We start from the raw sequence: 20,484 nt of genomic DNA on the forward strand, positions 1-20,484 counted from the left end.
GCGGAGTCACTTAAAAATTTAGGTTCTAACCTTCTTTTGACTCTGGAAGAGGTAATTAATGCAACAAAGTCCCAAGTGAGACCTGGGCCCCACTGATGTTTACATCTCTGTTACACCTTGGCCTTGTGCACTGAAGCCTTTGCCAGCTGATCCTGCCATACGTCTCCTCATTTCCAGCCCAACCTGACACTCCAATCCTTCAACTACTCAGTAATGACCTTCTTCAGCATGGACATTAAACAGGTGCATTATATACAAAATGATGAATGTCTGGTAGCCAGTTATAAGACTCCAATTCATATCATAAACCACAGAACAGAATTTGAGGAGTTTACGAATGTCAGTAAGACCACAAGGCTGAATTGCTGCTTTGAAATCCACTGTTAGATATTTGTTATTTTTTAGAATATACGAGTTTCAGTTTATTTTATTTAATATCTTTATGTTAGAGTTTTTAAAACTGCTTGCCAAGCATGGTGCATGTGGTACCAATGTGAATAGGTGTGGGAGGGTGATGAGATGTAGCTCCATGGAATCACACTGCTCGTTCATTGTAATTGATTTTATCACTGGCAGCACAAAATAAAAATATACCTTATTTTAGGCAGGATTAAGTAACAGCCTAAACGCTCATAGAATTAGGATTTTGATTGCATTGAATATGCAGTACATTCTGTGTTATGTAAGAAAAGGACAGCACTGTTAGCCCAACGCTATTGCATCACTAGCGACCCGGGCTCGAATCCAGCACTGTCTGCCTGCGCTGTTCTCCCGGTGTCTGCACATGTTTCCTCTAGGTACTCTGGTTTCCTCCCACCCTTCAAAATATACAGGGATTGTAGGTCAATTGGGTGTTATTGGGCAGCATGTGCTCATGGGCCAGAAGGAACTGTTACGGTGCTGTATGTCTAAAATCTAAATTTAACTGTTAAAGTGTTTGAATTGGTGTTAAAATAGCATTTATTAGTTCAGATGAACTTTTACTAGCCCTAGGAAAGATTAATACTTAAAACTACAGTGTATTTGCAGCCACTTTCACAGGCTCTTGTATGATGTTACATTTCCTTAGAAGGCTGTTATTTTTCTTTATTTCATGGCTGCATAAGGTAACGAGGTATGTCCTGGTCAGAGAGGAGATGTTTGGGTTACTCATTTTTTTGACCATCCCGTAGCCTGTACTGGTGTAAGTATGTAATTAGGTCTCATTGTGGGCATAAAGAATAAATCAAGATATTGTGGAATGCTTTGATGTTTCTGCTTTTAACTGTGCTCAAGCCAGAGGAATTACACTTTCTAAGAAGGTTGAGGAGGGCAAGGCTACTGACTCCCATCATGACAGCATTTCACAGAAGCACAATTGAGGGTGTCCTGTCCCTGTCTAGCTACATCATTGTGTGGTATGATAGCTGTGAAACATCAGACTGCAAGTCAATACAAAGGATCATCAAAATGGCTGAGAAGATCACTGGGGTCACCCTTTCCTCTATTTGAGCATGATAACAGGCCCTTCTGGGCCACGAGCCCGTACCACCCAATTACATCCAATTGATCTACAACACCTATATGTTTTGAAAGGTGAGAGGATACCAGAACACTCAGAGGAAACCCACACAGACACGGGGAGAATGTACAAACTCCTTACAGACAGTGTCAGATTTGAACCCAGGTTGCTGGGGCTGTAACGACATTGCTATAGCCGCTATGCCAAACATGACATTCACTGAGAACATTGCTTAAATAGAGCTCAAAGAGCTATTGAGGATCCCTACCATCTATTACACAGCATCTTTGACCCACTACCATCAGGAAGGAGGCACAGGAGCATTAGAATCAAGACTGCCAGGCTGGGAAATAGCTTCTTGTGTTAGGCTGTAAGATTGATGAACAGTGTCTTGTAACTTGAGCCTCTTGTAAATGAATATAAGTAAATGATTCCAAAATAACTATACATATTGGTATATTATTTTTATAGATGTGTGATTATTATGTCTTGTGCACTGAGTGTGGTCTGGAGAAATGCTGTTTCATTTGTTTGCATATGTTCAAATAGATGATAATGAATTTGAACTTTATAAGAAAATGTAGGAATGAAGCTGGAAGAGAGAAGTGGTAGCCAGAAGCCCGATTAGAGCCTTTGTGTGATGGTGGGGTTCAATTCAGTCATAGGAAGGCAGTACCTCAGAGACAAGGTGGGGGGGGGGGAGGGAAATTGGTGATGTCATCGGGTCAGTTGGGGTTTGTGGAGATTGGTACAGAGGATAAGGATAGAGCTGGGGGCATGAGGTGGGTCTTGAAGGATAGAAAAGATGACATAGTGATTAAGTAACTTGGTCAGCAGCCGGAGTTCTAGCGAAATAACTTCCAAATATGCAATTTGTTGAGAACACAATACAAGACAAAATAAACAGAAACCAGGAGTGAACCACTAGAGTCCTGGAGATAAGAATCAGGATTTATTATCCTGAACAAGTCATGAAATTCGATGTTTTGCGGCAGCAATCCTAGTGTAAACATTCATATTATAACCATCTTGCTATAAAAATGTATAAATAATAGAGCACAAAAAGTAAGGCAGTGTCTTTGGTTCAATTATTATTCAGGAATCTGATGGCATCGGGAAAGAAGGTGTCCTTGTGTCGCTGAGTGCTCGTCTTTAGTCTCCTGTACCTTTTCCCCAATGGTAGCAGATTAAGGAGAGCCTGGCCTGGGTGGTGGGGGATCTTTGAGGATAGAGGCTGCTTTTTTAAGACACCGCCTCATGTAGATGTCCTCGATGGAGTAAAGTCTGGTGCCTGTGATGTCGCAGGCTGAATTAACAACCCTCTGGAGTTTATTCTTTTCCTGAGAGTTAGCGCCTCCATACCGGGCAGTCATGCAACCAGCCAGAATGCTCTCCACGGTACACCTGCAGAAGTTGTAGAACCTGTAGACATTCCCCCATTATTAAATATGATCATGGCTAATCAGACCCAGGCCTCAACTCTTCCTCTGCGTTGGTTTCCCATGGAAATTTTGAATTGAATTAATTGCATATTGTCACAGGTACCAAAGTAGTTTTGCACTCTATCCAGGCAAGTCAACTCATATTTAAGTCCAGCAGGTAATGCAATAATAAAACAAAACTCAATGTTACAGTAAGTCAAAGTGTGCAGTGAATAGCATTTCAGGACAAAGTGCAGCAGGGTGGAAAAAGTTGTTCAAACAGTGGAAGGCGTCAACTGATACAAATGAGAGGTCCATTAAAGAGTGCGATCACAGCAGGAAAGAAACTGTCGAATATCTTTGAAAAATGTATCTACCTCTTCTTAAAATGAAGTGACAGAATCTCAACACCCCTCTGAGCTAAAGATTCAAGATTCACGACTGTGAGAAATTCCTGCATCTTCAGTTTACATTTGCCATTCTCAACCTTTTTCTTTGGCTATGGCCTCCTTATGACTGCTCAAATTTTATGGGTCCCCTTCCGCATGAAGCAGTCAAGTTTTGGTTTCTTCTTTATCTCTCTCCATAAAAAAAAAACACATGTTATGTCAGGTGAAAAGAAAACAAGGCTTTTACTTAAATGTACCATCCCCCCACCCCCCCACACCAGAGGGCGTGGGGAGTTGTAGGGCCCCCATTGAGAATGGTTGGTTTAAAACACTCTCCCCTGTCTTGTCAATTGAAATCTTGAAATAGACAAGTCATGATTATAAGTTCAAACTCACTAAATTTAAGGTTCTAGAGCAGATCTCTCATTGGCTATCACAGTCATTGAATAGTCATTTTGATCTTGGGGTTTTTGATATGAACAGGAATGAAGGGGAATTTAGTTGAGTGTCGCCATTTGGAATGTGAGGATTCAGCGTGTGAGGGTGGATTGAGATATGGTGAGCAGTGGGTATCAGATTTTGCTACAATGCCTCTTCGAAAATGAGCAATGTTTTGATACTTGCTATGGGCTCCACAAGAAGTTGGATAAAGTTACGGCAAGAAGGCACATGAATCCTATGCATTTAGCAGAATTCTGAAATGAAAGGGAGGAAAAAAAGTAGTTCATTCAAATCTTTGAGAACAAGATGGCTGGGGTCTACCCAAGCTGCATGATCTAATGCAGATTTTCATTTACTTTTAGGTAATTCTGTCCTTTTGTCATAATTTCTTTTGTTTCTGGTTAATCATTTAAGTTTTGATGACAGTTTTGAGTGTTGCATATGTCTCAATTCTTTTGAAATGTGTAAAGCAGCTGCTGCTCCCAGCTCTTGTGGAGTTTGTCGAGAATGTATTAGTTTACTTCCATAACAGTCCCTGGCCACCACTGGCTCACTTTATTCACTGGTGAAACAATTATCTATTCTTTTCAACCTTCCAGAATCGACTATGTCAATGAATTCAAGGATGATCTACCTTGTAAACTGAGAATACCCTGCATCCTAAGTCACACAGCAAGTTCAATTCGCTGATTCCTCTGAGACTCCCAGTTAAGCAATGACTTGATTTTAAAATTCTTGTCCCTTTCAGTGGCTTTTTCCTCCTTCTTCTTCATAATCTCCTCCAAATCATAACCTCCAGGATTGTGATTTTTCTTTTTAATTCTGTCTCAGTTCTGAATGTAATTGTTCCATCTTTAGCTGTCGTACTTTCAACAGTCAAGAGCCCAAGCTTTGGAATTCCCTTCCCAAATCTCTTTCCCTTCCTTATTTATCCATCTGCAAACATAGCCGTTTGATTAAATTTTTGGTCCTGTATAAATATGTCCTGAGCTGGCACATTGCCAGTTATTGTTTGATGACATTCCACAAAAATGCCTTGGGACATATTTGGCATGTTAAAACACCACATAAATGAAAGTAATTCATGTTTGTTGCATCAATAAATTACAGACACTTTGTTGTAACTTAGACACAGATTGCTTAATGGTACTTTGTCCCAAGTGGCTATTCATCATGTGCTTGCCAAAGAAGGGAACATAATCAGATATGCTACCTTGCCGACCAACTCAGATGAGTTGGAAACTGTTCTGCCCAATGTCCCCACTTGTGTTTTGTGTAACTTACATCAGTTCTCAGTCAACAAGAAGAATATTGGCAGAAATTAACTCACTCACTTATCGTAAATGTCACTGAACTCAGCCTAAGAGATTCCCCGTTGACCTTTTGAGTCAAAGAAATCTAAGTTGTGGAAGAGGTTGAGATCGGGATGATGCCCCAACCAATTGCATTAATTGAGGATTTTATCGATTCTCCAACTTTGGTGGAATTTATAAGGTTTAAACATAGTAGGAACATCTTGTAGAACACCAGCAACCCCACGAGCTGCACTACAACACAGGTACTTAATCTAAAGCTCCTCCACGATCTCAAACATGGTAAATATTGGAGGTTAAATACAAATGTTCTCTCACCCACATTTCAGCCTGTGGTTGCTGAGATGATCACATTCCTTCTTATAAATATCAGCTCAGACTCACCTCACCCTTGAGAAAAATATGGCTTTTCTGCATTAAGTAATCCAGTGCAATACTTGTACAAAAAAAATCAGTCAAAATTAGAATTGATTATTGTGCTTCAAAAAAAAAACATTAATGGTGGCTCTTTGGCATTATATGAAGTCATTCTGTTGGTAAACCACAAAATGAGATCAGGCACCTGAGTAATTTTGATTCACTTTGTGGTTTTGGCTTTACTAATTTGTTTTCTCTTTCAAAAGATGTTGGATATCCATCTATAACTCAAGCAGAGGGCAATTCCATCTCCGAGACTGAAGAGTGAACACCAGAAGGCTTTTCACAAAGAAGAGCATTACAGTTGAGCCCAATCCATTGATTGTCAGCCATCCATCCCTGTGGATACTCTGGAATGATCAATTAAAAAGAGTTGGTCAAAGCTGCCAACTTTATCCCAAGGGATATCTGATTTCATTCAGATTCAGATTTAGATTTATTGTCAGAGAGCATAAATGATATCACTTACCACCCTGAGATTCTTTTTTCCTGCAGGTGAGGCAGAATTGCCACTTATTGGTAGTACAAAAAAAACTGACTGTGCGTACACATGTAGACAAATAAAGAAATGTAAACAAACTGCCCAATACAGAGAGAGAAAAAAGCCAATAAAGTACAAAAGTAAGTGTCCTTAAATAAATCCCTGATTGAGTTTGTTGTTGAAGAGTCTGATGCTGGAGAGCAGCTGTACCTGAACTTGGTGGTGCAAGTCTTGTGGCACTGATACCTCTTTCTGATGGTAGCAGTGAGAACAGAGTGTGTGCTGGGTGGTGTGGATCCTTGATGATTACTCCTGCTCTCCAACAGCAGCATTCCTTGCTGGTGGTGGAGAGGGTTTTACCCATGATGTCCTGGGCTGTGTCCACTACCCTTTGCAGGGCTTTTTGGTCAGGGGCATTGGTGTACCCACACCAGACCGTGATGCAGCCGGTCAGCACACTTTCCACCACACATCTGTAATCATTTTCCAGAGTTTCCAATGTCATGCCAAACCTCCTCAAAATTCCGAGGAAGTAGACGTGCTGACGTGCTTTTTGTATGTTGAAAGATTCTCTGAGATAGTGACTCCCAAGAACTTAAATGTACTCGCCTTCTGATCCCTCAGTGATCACTGGACCATACATTAATAGCATGAAGAGGGGTGAAAAGAATCCTTTATGATGTTGCTGCCTTCTTGAGGCAATGATAAGAGGTCTTGGTTAAATACAAAGTCTTGACCAACATTCATCCCTCAACTAATATTAAAATAGATTATACAACGCCTGTGATGGACTTGACTAGGTCTGTCACTTTCTGCAGTCTACTATGTTTCTCAGCAATTGGACTTCCAAACCAGGCCGTTATGCAACCAGTCAGTGTCCTTCTCACAGCGTGTCTGTAGAAGTTTGATAGATTCGACAGCATGTCAAATCTCCTTTCACTCCTTTGAAAGAGGTTTGCCTTTTTAACAGTTGCTTTGACTTATTTCCTACTTAATGTCCATATAAGTGTACAATTTCACAAGAGGTCAAATGGCTACATCCATGCTAGATAATAAAAATATGGTCAAATGTAAGCTGACATTCAGTGTATTGAGGCAATGATGCACCATTGGAGATGCTGAACTTTTGTGGACCACAACCTTTTGGGTTGGACATAAAAGATTTCATGAGACCATTTTTGAAGCAGAGTTGTTTTTTTTTTGCAAAGTCTTGGCCAACATTCATCCCTCAACTAATGTTAAAATAGATTATACAGTCCCAAATATACCATTGTTCTGATGGTAAAAAAAACCATTTCAAAATAATTTATTTTGCTAAAAGATATTTTGGGGCCAGGAAGATTATGTTATGATTATAAGGCTTTAACTTCAATTAGTTAATAAGAAGCAGCATTTCTTCCTTCATAGATGTTTCCACCGAAGAGATGTTAACAATAGTGAGATGCGTAGAATTGGGAGTGACAGTTCGTTATGCTGGTCTCTGGAGTGAAGTTTGAGTTTATCAGAGGATTTAGGAAATCCTGAATAATTGCAGTGAGGATTAAGAATTGGATGGTGTTGTGTGGGATGGGAAATAAGTTTGATGGCTTCAAAGAGCAACGAGACGGGGCACAAGCTGAACACAGGAATGATCTTTATTGAAACATACGTAAGGGGTTCGCAACCGGGATAACACTACAGTAGAACTCTCAATCGCACAACACAGTCTAATCAGTCACATCAGACTCAACACTACAGATAATAGCAATGCTTGCACACATACAAACACAGTTACAACAATCGGATACAGTAATTACTGACACTAACAACTGTTTGTATGGACTTATATCACAACCAAAACCTACTGAACACTACCCACCTTGTATAATGTGGGCACAGCTCACATGCTAGCAACACCCCACTGTAACAATAGAGAACAGCCCCGATCCCTTTGTAGTGCATACCTTACCAACGACTTCCAGCATTGTCCACAGATCGGGACCTGGGAAGCAGGGTTCGTCTCTGGGCCAAAGAGCGAAAGAGAAAGAGCTTCTCCTCATGGTGGACTTAATAGTAGAGTAAGTTGAAATGTCCGGCCCATGTAATCACTAGGTGATTAAAGGGGCCGATGATCAGGTGTGCAACAATGGGTGGTTGACAGGAGATGTGACTTCTGACTAGGTAGTTGCTGGTAGGGTCACGTGACAATCAATATTCTCCACACTACAGATGGGCAGAACATAAACATCTGTGAATGATCTTTTCATTTATGAAATGGCCATTAGCAGGAACCAGCAACTGTCGACCGTTTTGATTCCTACTGGTGATAGGAGTGACAAGATTGAGGGATTTTGTGATTTTTGTTAATGCCTTGGTAGCTTGTTCCTGATGAAACCGGCAGAACTGATTGCAGAATTGACTTCTCCAAGCAAATAGGCATGGAGAATAAATAGCATTGTATGACCTCTGAGAAAATGGTTGGACAATAGGATACAGGGCAGGGCAGAGAGAAGGCTCGCTGCTTGTGACTGGAGGTTAAGGACAGGACTCAGGAACGCCTAGGGGAGTGGAAATTTACAGTGTGCATTGATGATATTTAGGAAGCAGTTAGTAGTCTCTGTCCTCTATTAACCAGCAGGAAGGAGCCAGACTGGAGCCAGCAAAAAAAAAAGAATGGCAGCTTTTGCCTGTCAAATGCATAGTCAAGTTGCCAAGTGATTTTCAATTGGAACAGAAGCATGGGGCTATCTGATTAAAGTAAAATCTATATATGTTGAAGGAACCTTAAAAGTACTGTATTAATTGTCCTGTAAATCACTTAGAAATATATGGTTGCTGTTAAGAAAGTAAGTAGCAAAATTTTATTTTATTGTTGCAATAATAATAGTTGTTGGTTATTTATTTCAAATGAGCTTGATTAGTTTGAAAGTTCAATGAAGCAAGTGAGAAACATTTCAGATCAATGAATTTGTTTCCCATAAATTAGAGTAGCGGACATGAATTTAAGACTTGCTGTTAATGTCTACAAAGTAAAGACAGGCCCCTCATACATCCCATCATTTATGGACTGGCATTTATGGGAAATGCAGCTAACATCCCAAAGGACCCGTAGCAGCATGGGCACGCTCTCCTTTCCCTCCTCCCATAGGGGAGAATGTTCACATGCAAAACATGCCAACTTGGTGAAGGGCAGGTTCTTTCCCCTCCCACCCCCCCCACCCCAGCCACCTGGATTCTGAATGAACCTCAAACCGATGATCTCATGCTGCATTGCTTTGTATTAATTGATCCTTTTTCCCTTTTGCAACTGTCTACTCTTTAATTATGTCCTTATTCTTTATTTTATATGGCTATTAGAGTCGATCTACCAGACTGCTGAGGGAAGAACCCTTCTCATGGAACCAAGTGTCTTCTTTGGCTTGGCTTCGCGGACGAAGATTTATGGAGGGGGTAAAAAGTCCACGTCAGCTGCAGGCTCGTTTGTGGCTGACAAGTCCGATGCGGGACAGGCAGACACGATTGCAGCGGTTGCAGGGGAAAATTGGTTGGTTGGGGTTGGGTGTTGGGTTTTTCCTCCTTTGCCTTTTGTCAGTGAGGTGGGCTCTGCGGTCTTCTTCAAAGGAGGTTGCTGCCCGCCAAACTGTGAGGCGCCAAGATGCACGGTTTGAGGCGTTATCAGCCCACTGGCGGTGGTCAATGTGGCAGGCACCAAGAGATTTCTTTAGGCAGTCCTTGTACCTTTTCTTTGGTGCACCTCTGTCACGGTGGCCAGTGGAGAGCTCGCCATATAACATGATCTTGGGAAGGCGATGGTCCTCCATTCTGGAGACGTGACCCATCCAGCGCAGCTGGATCTTCAGCAGCGTGGACTCGATGCTGTCGACCTCTGCCATCTCGAGTACTTCGACGTTAGGGATGTAAGCGCTCCAATGGATGTTGAGGATGGAGCGGAGACAACGCTGGTGGAAGCGTTCTAGGAGCCGTAGGTGGTGCCGGTAGAGGACCCATGATTCGGAGCCGAACAGGAGTGTGGGTATGACAACGGCTCTGTATACGCTTATCTTTGTGAGGTTTTTCAGTTGGTTGTTTTTCCAGACTCTTTTGTGTAGTCTTCCAAAGGCGCTATTTGCCTTGGCGAGTCTGTTGTCTATCTCATTGTCGATCCTTGCATCTGATGAAATGGTGCAGCCGAGATAGGGTTAGGGAACCAAGTGTAATGTGACTATAAAGGTACGTAACCAACATTTTGGGCTCGAGTTTTGAACAAAATGTAGGCAGGCACCTGAACAAAATGCAGACAGGCATTTCCGGTTTTTACTGGTCTACTCTCTGTTCTCCCTTTCTTCCCCATCAATCTGTCTTCATTCCTTCAGCCCTCCACCCCCTTCCCTCTCCAATCACAGAGTCATCCTCCCTCCCCTTGTTTGCTGGTGTGCCCTCCCTCCCTTATCCACTTGTTTCTTCCCTGCTTCTGGGACTGTGCTCTCCCCCCTGCCCCTCCCCACCCCACCACTATTTGTTCAGAAGCCTACCTAAATTTTGCTCATACCTTGATGAAGGGCTCAGGCCCGAAACGTTGGTTATGTATCTTTATCTTTGCTACAGTTTGCTGAGTTTCTCTGGTTTTGTGTTTTTACTTTTGGGCGTTGCTCTTGTGCTCCAGCATCTGCAGGCTCCATGATTGCCCGATACCTAGTTCCCAGATTAATATGCAAGGGTACCTATTTCCTCTGAATAGAAAAACACAAAGTTGCAAATGTTGGAATCTTGAATGGACAAAGAATTGCTGAGGAACACTAAAGGGTCCAAACCCAAACATTGACTGACCATCTCTAATCATGGATACTGTCTGACTTGTCAAGTTGCTGCAGTAATTCTTTGTGTATTCCCTCTGAATATCAATCATTACCATGAGCAGTTTCCCTCATGAGAGTCATACAGTGCAGAAGGAGGCCCTTCAACCCATCAAGGCCATGTTGACCAGCCACTCCTCTTATACTAATTCTACCCCAATCCAATTTATTCACCCCAGATTCAAATCAACTCCTCTCATCGTTAGATTTTTAAAAAGCACTTAGACTTGAGCCCGTGCCATCCAATGACACCCAAATGACCTACAACCCCAGTATGATTTTGAATTGTGGGAGGAAACCAGAGCACCCGGTGAAAACTCACGCAGACACAGAGAGAATGGACACAGGGAGAATAGAGAGCGTCGGATTTGAACACTGGTTGCTGCCGCTGTAGCAGCGTCGCACTAACCATTGCTCTAACTGTACTGCCACTACCAGGTATCCAATTGACCTACCAACCCATCCATTTTTTGGATGTGCGGGGGGGCTCGAGGTGGGAAACCAGTGCTCCCAGGGGAAATCCATGCCTTTACAGGGAGATCATTCACATAAACGGCGCCAGAATTAAACTTTGAGCACTGGGACTATGAGGTAGTAGTTCTAGTACGTGTATCATCACACCATCCTGAATGTAGTTCTTGGGCTGAGTCATGGAATTGTTGAGGCAGAGAGGGGGCTTGGCCTTCCGGGCTTGCGGTGATTCATTGCAAGAGTAATCTCAACAGTTTCATTTCCCAACTCCTTCCCCAACCCTGCACGTCCTGTTACTAGATCATCATTCATCTACTACCTACTCACCCAAATATTAACGAATGTTGCAGATATTATCAACTGGTGCCCTGTGCACTAGTATTTACTAAACATTCACCATTTAACATCCTCTTTCACTATTCTTCCTCTCAATGTGCAGTGCTGCTTATTTTCTGACAGTATACTTGCCATTCCCATCAATCTAACTGCATTCCTTTGCAAACATAAGCAAGAAAAATGCACTGAAAATTGTTTCTGGGTCATTTTTTGTATTCTTCAAGCACTCAAGAAGCCTAACCATATGACCAGTCATTTTATCAGCCCATCTCAGCACAACTGAGTATCCATCCACCAATCTCCTCCTCAATTCTCCATGATCAAAATACTTTTTAAAATATTTTGTTTATGATTTTCCAAGGCTCACACAAATCCCGAACAAAAATGCAATCTTTCTCAATCATGACCTAAAATCTTGACCTCATTTTTGGCACCACCCAGAAATGTTGCTGTAATCCCATAATCTGGAAGCTTCTGATCCCTTCCAGCCACCCATTTCTCAACCAGCTCCTCAAATAGCCTTTTTCAATATCCACGAGGATCCAATTTGCAAGCTCCTCCCGAGATCTTTGCCAAACCTTATCAAACCTTACGAGCCTCGCCATAGGCCTCCTAAAATGTATGCCTTATCTGACCACAGACCCAACTCAATGCCGAGGCCAACACTAACCATCAATCTGCCCTGTGCCCTACTCAAGACATTAGGTCATGTATGGAGGAGATCAGTGGATGGCTGATCAGGTACAAAAACAGTTCTGTCAAGAGGAACTGATGATAGATGATCATATCATCCAATTCTGTGCCCCACTCCCTTGCCGACATGTTTGTCCATGGCCTCGTACTGTCCTACCCAGACCACTCATAAATTGGAGGAGCAACACTGAATTTTCTGTCTGGGCCCTCTCCAACCAGATGGCATTAACATCAAATTCTCTGGTTTCTGCTAACCTATTCTCTTTTCTCTCTCCATTCCCTTTCCCTTTCCCTTCATTCTTCTAGCTCTCCATCCTTTCTCTCTCCATTCACAGAGCCATTTCTCCTCTTCCTGCTTGCCGGTGTTCCCTCTCCCTCTTATCCACTCATAACTTCCTGCCTTCAGGACTGTGCTCCTCCCCCTGCCCCTCCACCATTTTGTTCAGGCACCTGCCTACATATTATTCATACCTTGGTGAAGGGTTCAAGCCAGAAACTTTGGTTATTTATCTTTATCCCTGCTGCATAAAGAATACTGTTTGACCTGCTGAGTTTCACCAGAATTATGTCTGCAGACTTTCGTATTTTACTACCTAATCAAACCCAGTGCACATTCGGTCCCAGATCCACCAACCTCCTCCCCCATTGACTACCATGACCAGCCCTTGGTCGTGATAGACACATTTCTTTTATCTGGGTCAGCTACACCAAGGCCTCAGAATCACAGGAGTCAGGCAAGGCGTAAACTAGGAATTCAGGATGCTTTCGTCTATTAGCTAAGGCAGGAAAGTAAAAGATTGCAGTTATTTGAGGCTGGTCTGCATTTCGGGTCAGCTCATAGCAGAAAGAAAGTTGTTGACAGGAATGGAAAGTCGAAGCTGTGATGAAAGTTTTAGTAGATCGGAAAAATTAGCAACAGATGAGGACCAGAGAGCGCTGTTTCGTCAGGTCATACTTGTGCAATCAGATGGCATTAAACTTGTCTTGATCCACAGACACTTAATGTCTCCGAAGGGACTCTATTTTGTTTCCTCTTTCTCATCTGGATAGGAGTGCTGGACAAGTGGTGACTGCGTGCCTTTACAGGGCAAACAAAGGGAAACAAATTTTGTGCACATGACAATAAATAGAATCTTGAATCTTAATCATCAAACTAAAATGCAAGTCCATCATTTAGGAAGATGAAAGTAGCAGGGGGCTGGAGTACTCGTCTGAAGTCTAAGATTGCAACAAGATTTGATAAGGCTGCTTTACAAATACCAGGATGATTTCTTGAAAGACTATAACTTGAAGAGATAAGGATATAAAGGTTGGAAAATTAGTTTAACACTCAGGTGCATCTTTCGTTGGCTTGGCGCCAATAGAATGAATAGGTTCTACTGTACTGCAAATTTCCAATATTCTATAATCTTGGTCTTGGGTTAGTAGAAGTGATTTGTGGAGGAATTTCTCCCAGGAAGTGGTGAATAATTTGGATTTTTCTACTTCACAAAGCTATCAGCTCTAAAAATCAATGATCTCAAAATGAGATCAATAGTTCGGACAGGGATGGGGAGGGGGGGGGTTAAGTGGGGAAGTGCACAAAGTTAGTTATGCTCTCACTGAAATAAGTGCAGAGCATGACAAAGGAATCAACAGATCAGACATCATCTGCGAAGAGAGAAATTGAGTTAGGCTTTGATCTGAAACATTATCACTAATTATTCTGCACAAATATCACTGTTACCAGAATTTATTGTTTTATTTCTATTTTTCAGCATCTGCAGTAATTTGCTTGTGAATGCTGAGCAGCTTTGAAAGTTCTTGCGATGAGTTTTATGGTGGGACCTTGGCCCATTCTCTTTCCTGTTTATCAGAGAAGATTCACGCAGCTGGGGATAGGAGGGCCTGCAGATGCTGGAACCTGGCGCTCAAGACGAACCACTGGAAGAACTGAGTGGGTTCAGGGAGGCAAAGGGATGGTCGATGGTTTGGGTTGAGTCCCCGCATCAGGAGTGCAGAGGGAAATTGCTGGGGAATGGAAGAGAGGAAGGAGTGAGACAGAGACTGATAGATGGCAGGTGGAAGCAGGTAAGGGGATGGAGCGCAGAGGAAGCAAAAAAATTATGGAATGATGGAAATTTACAGCACTGTGGAGCAGCCTTGGCCTAGCTCTATCTGCCCAACATCGCTGCCCCCCCCCCACCCCCCACCCGCCCCACATCCCAAACTGGTTAAAAAGGAAGAAATTGTCAGTTTTCTTGAATCTTTGCCCCCATTATGTACACCATAGAGAGGGAATTAAGTCAGAATTTCCAAGTTTTCCTCCTGCTGCATTTATTTTCCCAGATTAGTCTCAATCTATCACTTTTCTACTCAACTACTTAAGTAAAAAAAGAGTAGCTCACGATCCTCTGCACTGATAATTGTCCACGCAGCAGCATTCAGTAGTTTGATATTTACCTGATGAAGAGGCCAGGCCCAAAAACTTCCTATCGATCCTGGGAGTCCTGCTGAGTTTCTCCAGTGCATTTGCCCAGCTTCTCCACACTTCCTTGTTCACTTCAATAGTTCCCCACCATTTAAAAATCTCTTTTAGTATTCTTCCCGAAAATCTGCTTACAGTTTTCCCGATGCTGTTCCTGGCCAGTTAATTGTTATTAGAGGTAAACATCGTGTTTACAGGACCAGTGCAATACACAAGTGTGTTGGAGAAACTCAGCAAGTCATGTAGCATCAATACGAAGTTAGGGTAATCAATGTTTGGGGCTTGAGCCCTTCATCAATATATGACCAAACAGCAGGCAGGTGCCTGAATAAAAAGGTGGAGAGAGGGATGAAGGAGAGGAGAGGAAGGATAAAGGGGCAGGGAGAGGAGAACAGACTGACAGGTGCAGGTGGGAAGGTAGAAGAGAAAAAGGCTGATGAATGATGGGGAGAGGTTTGCACTTGAGAGAGGGATTAGTGCTTGGGAGCAGCTGGGATTTCAGAGGGGAAACGGTGCTTGGAAGCAGCAGGGATTACAGAGGGGAAACCGTGCTTGGAAGCAGCAGGAATTACAGAGGGGAAAACGTGCTTGGGAGCAGGAGAGAGGGAGCAGTGTTCGAGAGCAGCAGGAATTGTGTTTGGCCTTTGTCGAAGCAATCTGTAGTTGAGGGTGAAGGCGAGTGGAACATGACTTCAGGGATGAAATGCCAGTGCAGTCCTCAAAGGGTTACATTTTCTTCTCTCCCAGTGTCTGCTAAAGCAGTCAGGAGGTAAGAGGAACACAGCACATCAGCCACAGACTGCCTCTGTAAACATGGAGCAAGATGCCTGAGAAACAGGTCTCACTCCTGATTGAGTGACGAGTGATTGTCTTTGAACTTCAGACCCTTTTCACCATTGTGGATGAAACAATACTTTTAGGAAATTATAACAATCATCCACTGGGGTATTGAATCTGCTGTGTTTACACAACCTCGTAATAAAATCTCACCCCAGGCATTAGACCTGTCATAGCTGAATCCAGATTGGGTCTAATGCTTTTCCTCCCCAAAGTAAAGAGAGACCTATAAAATTCACAGCTCCAGTTTCATTCAATGGGACATAGCATCACACATTCATGCTATATTGACTTCTTTTCTTACCTTATCATTTCACATTTTAACTCTTTCCTGCGTGGAACATATTGTTCTGGTCAACCACTTCCAAATCCTCAGCAGCAGTTTGCTGAAGACGCTCTCAAGGCTTGGGCTGTAGATATCAATAATTGCCCATCCCTTGTTGCTTTTTGAGTGCTCTCACTCTTCTTGAATAACTGCAGTCTATATGGTGAGGAAACAAATGCTGTTTGATAGAACTCTAAGGTACCAGAAGGATAATGGTGAATAAATGCAAATACGTGCAAGAGGTGGTGCCTTAAGAGAGGAACCTCTATCCTTAAGGATCCCACCACCACCAACACCACCCAGGCCATGCCCTCTTCGCTCTACTACCATCGGGAAGGAGGTACAGGAGCCTGAAGATGAGCACTTAGGGCACAAGGACAGCTTCTTCCCCTCTGCCATCAGATTTCTGTTCGGACAATGAAACACAGATACTACCTCACTTTCTTTTATTTTTACACTAATTTATTTATTTTTAAATGCAACTTTTTGCATTATTTGGACTGCAATGCTGCCTCAGAACAACGAATTTTGGGTCATTCATAACAATAAATTCAGATACTGATTCTGATTTAAGTTAGGCTAGAGCTTGGAGGAGAACAGGATGATGATGATGTTATTTTTATATACTCACAGACATCCTCCATGGGGGTAAAGAAATTCAAATCCTTTCCATGGGTGGCAGTTAATGTAGTGTAGCGGTTAGCACAACGCTGTTACAGTGGGTTCGAATTTGACACTGTCTTTAAGGAGTTTGTACATTCTCCCTATGCCTGCATGGGTTTCCTCTGGGTGTTCTGGTTTCTGCCTACCCTTCAGAATGTAGAGGGGTTGGAGGTCAATTGGGGTATTTGGGTAGCACGAGCTCGTGGGTCGGAAAGGCCTGTAGTCTAAATTTGAAAATTTTAAATTTAAATTTTCTTTTACTCTATCAGTGACAGACAGACTTACAGATGGACAACTACAATTCTTAGGAGCTAATTCTAATTTGTAATAAAGGGTGTCAAATTCTCATTTTCTTTTTAGATTTAGACATGCCACACGGTAACATGCCATTTAACCCCACAAGTCCATGCCACTCAATTTACACCCAATTTGCCTCCATCCCAAGTACGTTTCGAATGGTGGGAAGAAAGTGGAGCCCCGTGGAAAACCCGTGCAGAAATGGGGAGAATATACAAACTCCTTACAGATAGCGCGGGATTCGAACCCAGGTCCCGATCTCCAGCACTTTAAAGGCATTGCGCTAACTGCTACACCAACCATGCCACCTTATAACTTCTTTCATATGTTTGACTTTGGAAAAGAAATTAGAACACTTCTGAAACTTGGGTAGCACGGTGACACACTGAGTAGAATAGTAACCTCACAAATCTTATGACCTGTGTTCACTCCTGATCACTGGTGCTGTCTGTGCTGAGTTTGCTCATTCTCCCTCTGAGCCTGTGTGTGTGTGTGTGTGTGTGTGTGTGTGTGTGTGTGTGTGTGTGTGTGTGTGTGTGTGTGTGTGTGTGTGTGTGTGTGTGTGTGTGTGTGTGTGTGTGTGTGTGTATCCTGAAGACATGAGTGGCCAGCTGGCCACTGTAACTTGCCCCTAGTATGTAGCTGAATGGTAGAATCTGGGAGGGCTTAATGGGAATTTAGGTAAAATCTAATTAGATTGGTGCTTGTTGCTTGGATCAAATCCGGTGGGCTGAAGGGCCTGTTTCCATTTTGGGTGACTATGATTCTTTCACTATTAGGAGATCAAATTAACTGTACTGCTTCTTCTACCAATATTAATGATACAAATGTTAGATTGTACCTTGGAAATCTGTCCTGCAAGGGTCAATACTAGGATGGAAAGAAGATGAGAAAGCCAGATTTGCACATTGCCGATTAGCTAACAGTATGCATGAAGGAAAATTGTGACAATGGCAGAACTTTAAATTAAGTACCAGACAGAATTCCAGACAAATGCTTCAAATGTGGAAAAGTGTGTGGTTCAATGTTACCTTGACATCCGGAAAGCATTTGGCCAGATTCTTCATGAACTACTACAATTTAAGCTTTATGATAAAGATTCAAGGTAAACAGCAAGGACTGAAGGGGAGGGAGCAGCAGGCACTAGTTTGAAAACTCTCGGTGTTGGTGGGGGGTAGGGATGGTGTGTTGTTAATTGAGGTATTACAGGAATTAGTGTTGGGTTTCCTACTGTTTCCAATTTTCATTCGAGACCAGGGTTTGGAATTTGATGCAAATTGGTAAGCAGCGATAAACAGGCAGGGCTAGAATTGGACCTAGAAGCCAGCTCAGGTATTGCAAGTTGAGCAAGATTTAACTATGGACAGGAAGAAACACTACTGGAAATGAAATTAAATATAAATGGTTATTTAGGAGAAAATATAACTTGGCGACGAAAGAGATGTTAAGCTGAAAATAACTTGAAATTTTTTTAAAAATCTCGTTTGGTGGAATTAAATCTCTGTTCACCTGGTCAGCAAGCAACGGAGCGAAGAGAACTCAAGTAACTGTAGACCATTATTCAGAATTATTTTAAGTTAATCTCATGACAGACGGGTGATAGTCTTCTTCTTTGGCTTGGCTTCGCGGACAAAGATTAATGGAGGGGTAATGTCCACGTCAGCTGCAGGCTCGTTTGTGGCTGACAAGTCCGATGCGGGACAGGCAGACACGGTTGCAGCGGTTGCAAGGGAAAATTGGTTGGTTGGGGTTGGGTGTTGGATTTTTCCTCCTTTGTCTTTTGTCAGTGAGGTGGGTTCTGCGGTCTTCTTCAAAGGAGGTTGCTGCCCGCTGAACTGTGAGGCGCCAAGATGCACGGTTTGAGGCGAGATCAGCCCACTGGCGGTGGTCAATGTGGCAGGCACCAAGAGATTTCTTTAGGCAGTCCTTGTACCTCTTCTTTGGTGCACCTCTGTCTCGGTGGCCAGTGGAGAGCTCGCCCACTCTTAATTCTCCTTAGAGAGCATTATCTTCAACCATAGAGCTCAAATCCTCACACACCAGGTGGGTTCCTTCCTTGCCTGAAGGACATTAGATTTTCACATCAATCTGTCAAATTTTATGGTAATTTCCCCCTTACTACCTTCATTACTGAATTCAATTCCACACAGTGCTGATGGGGTTTGAACTCACCGCCTGCGGGTTTGCTGGGTCTAAACTACGGATTCTGCACTAAATGCTTAAAGCATGTAGGAGCTCTTCAATTCAAAGGGTGAGGCACACAACCTTGTTACTGAAGGATGTGAAAAAAAAACCAAAATTGAAATTGCTCAGTCCTTGAAGGCACGTAAGGAAAATCTGACCCTGCAGAAGATTTTGAGCAATATAAAATATGATTTATTTTAACTGAGGGATTCCATTTACCTGCAACTGATTCTGCTTTTTTCTACTCATGGGATGGAGGAAAACACCCACCCTCCACTACACATCAACAACTCTGTAGTGGAGAGAGTGGAAAACATCAATGTCCTTGGAATTCACTTAGCTAGTGACCTATCATGGACATTCAACATCTCCTCACTGTCAGGAAGGCACAACAGAGACTGCATTTCCTGGGAAGACTGAGGTGGGTAAGGCTACTGGCTACCATTATGTCAGCCTTCTACAGGAGCTCTATTGAGGGTGTCCTGGCCGGCTACATCATGGTATTGTCCAGTTGCTGCGGAAAAATGGATTGGAGGTCAATCCATAGGACCATAAAAGTGGCCGAGAGAATCACTGGAGTCTCCCTTCCTCCCTCCACCCAACCCCCTTCCCCCACCTCCCCAATTCACTGCCTGAAGAGGGCATGCAAAATCTTTGGGGACCCCTTCCACCCCGCACATACCATCTTTTAGCTGCTCCTGTCTGGAAAGAGTGACAGGAGTATCAGAGCCAGGCAGAGGAGCAGCTTCTTCCCACGGGCAATGAGAATGCTGATCGACCAAAGGAACAGCTCACACTAACCATCCGAGACTCTCATTTACATGAAATAACATTTATTTATTTATTTGTATATATGAGTACTTGTCCTGCAAATGTTTTGTTTGTCTGTATATGGTTATGTCTGGTGTGTGCTTGCGTGTTTTGCACCGAGGACTGGAAAACACTGCTTCGTCGAGTTTTACTTGTGCAATCAGATGACAATAAGCTTGACTTGATTTGACTTGGTGCAGAATAAAATGCTTTTAATTTAACTGGTAGTGAATTGAATGAGTCATCCACAGAACAGCAGCTTGTGGTCAGCCTTGGGTCAGCTGGATGTAGTTAGATTATGGGTGCCAGTAGGTTGGGATAGTGGCAGAGCTGGTGGAGCTCCAGCAACCTGGGTTCAAGACTGACCTCTGGTACTGCCTGAAGAGATTTACTGGGATGTTGCTGGGACTTGAGGAGCAGATTTACCTGGAAAGGTTAAACAAGTTAGGACCTTATTCTCTGGAGCGTTGGAGAATGAGGTATACCACTCCCTGATAGAGGTATACAAAATTATGAGAGTTAGAGATAGAATAAATGCCCCCAATGTTCCAGCATCCATCACCACCCTCCAGAAAGGCATTCTAGGCACCCACAACTCTCTGTATA

General features: G+C 42.9%; 1 protein-coding gene across 8 annotated transcripts in view; it reads left to right on the forward strand.

Annotated features, from left to right (window-relative positions):
* The window catches only part of spry4 (sprouty homolog 4 (Drosophila)), a 122,220-nt gene that overhangs the window by 36,441 nt on the left and 65,295 nt on the right, over positions 1-20,484 (forward strand). For 2 of the 8 annotated variants that reach the window (XR_011344710.1, XR_011344714.1), the window contains exon 2: positions 5,689-6,313. The exons of the other annotated variants lie outside the window; for them this stretch is intronic. The gene's annotated coding sequence lies outside the window, so the exon portion shown is untranslated. Of the gene's footprint in view, positions 1-5,688; positions 6,314-20,484 lie in introns of those variants that run through there. 8 annotated transcript variants of the gene reach the window in all.

This window comes from Narcine bancroftii, chromosome 9 (assembly GCF_036971445.1).
Source record: "Narcine bancroftii isolate sNarBan1 chromosome 9, sNarBan1.hap1, whole genome shotgun sequence".
In the NCBI taxonomy this organism is placed as follows: Eukaryota; Metazoa; Chordata; class Chondrichthyes; order Torpediniformes; family Narcinidae; genus Narcine; species Narcine bancroftii.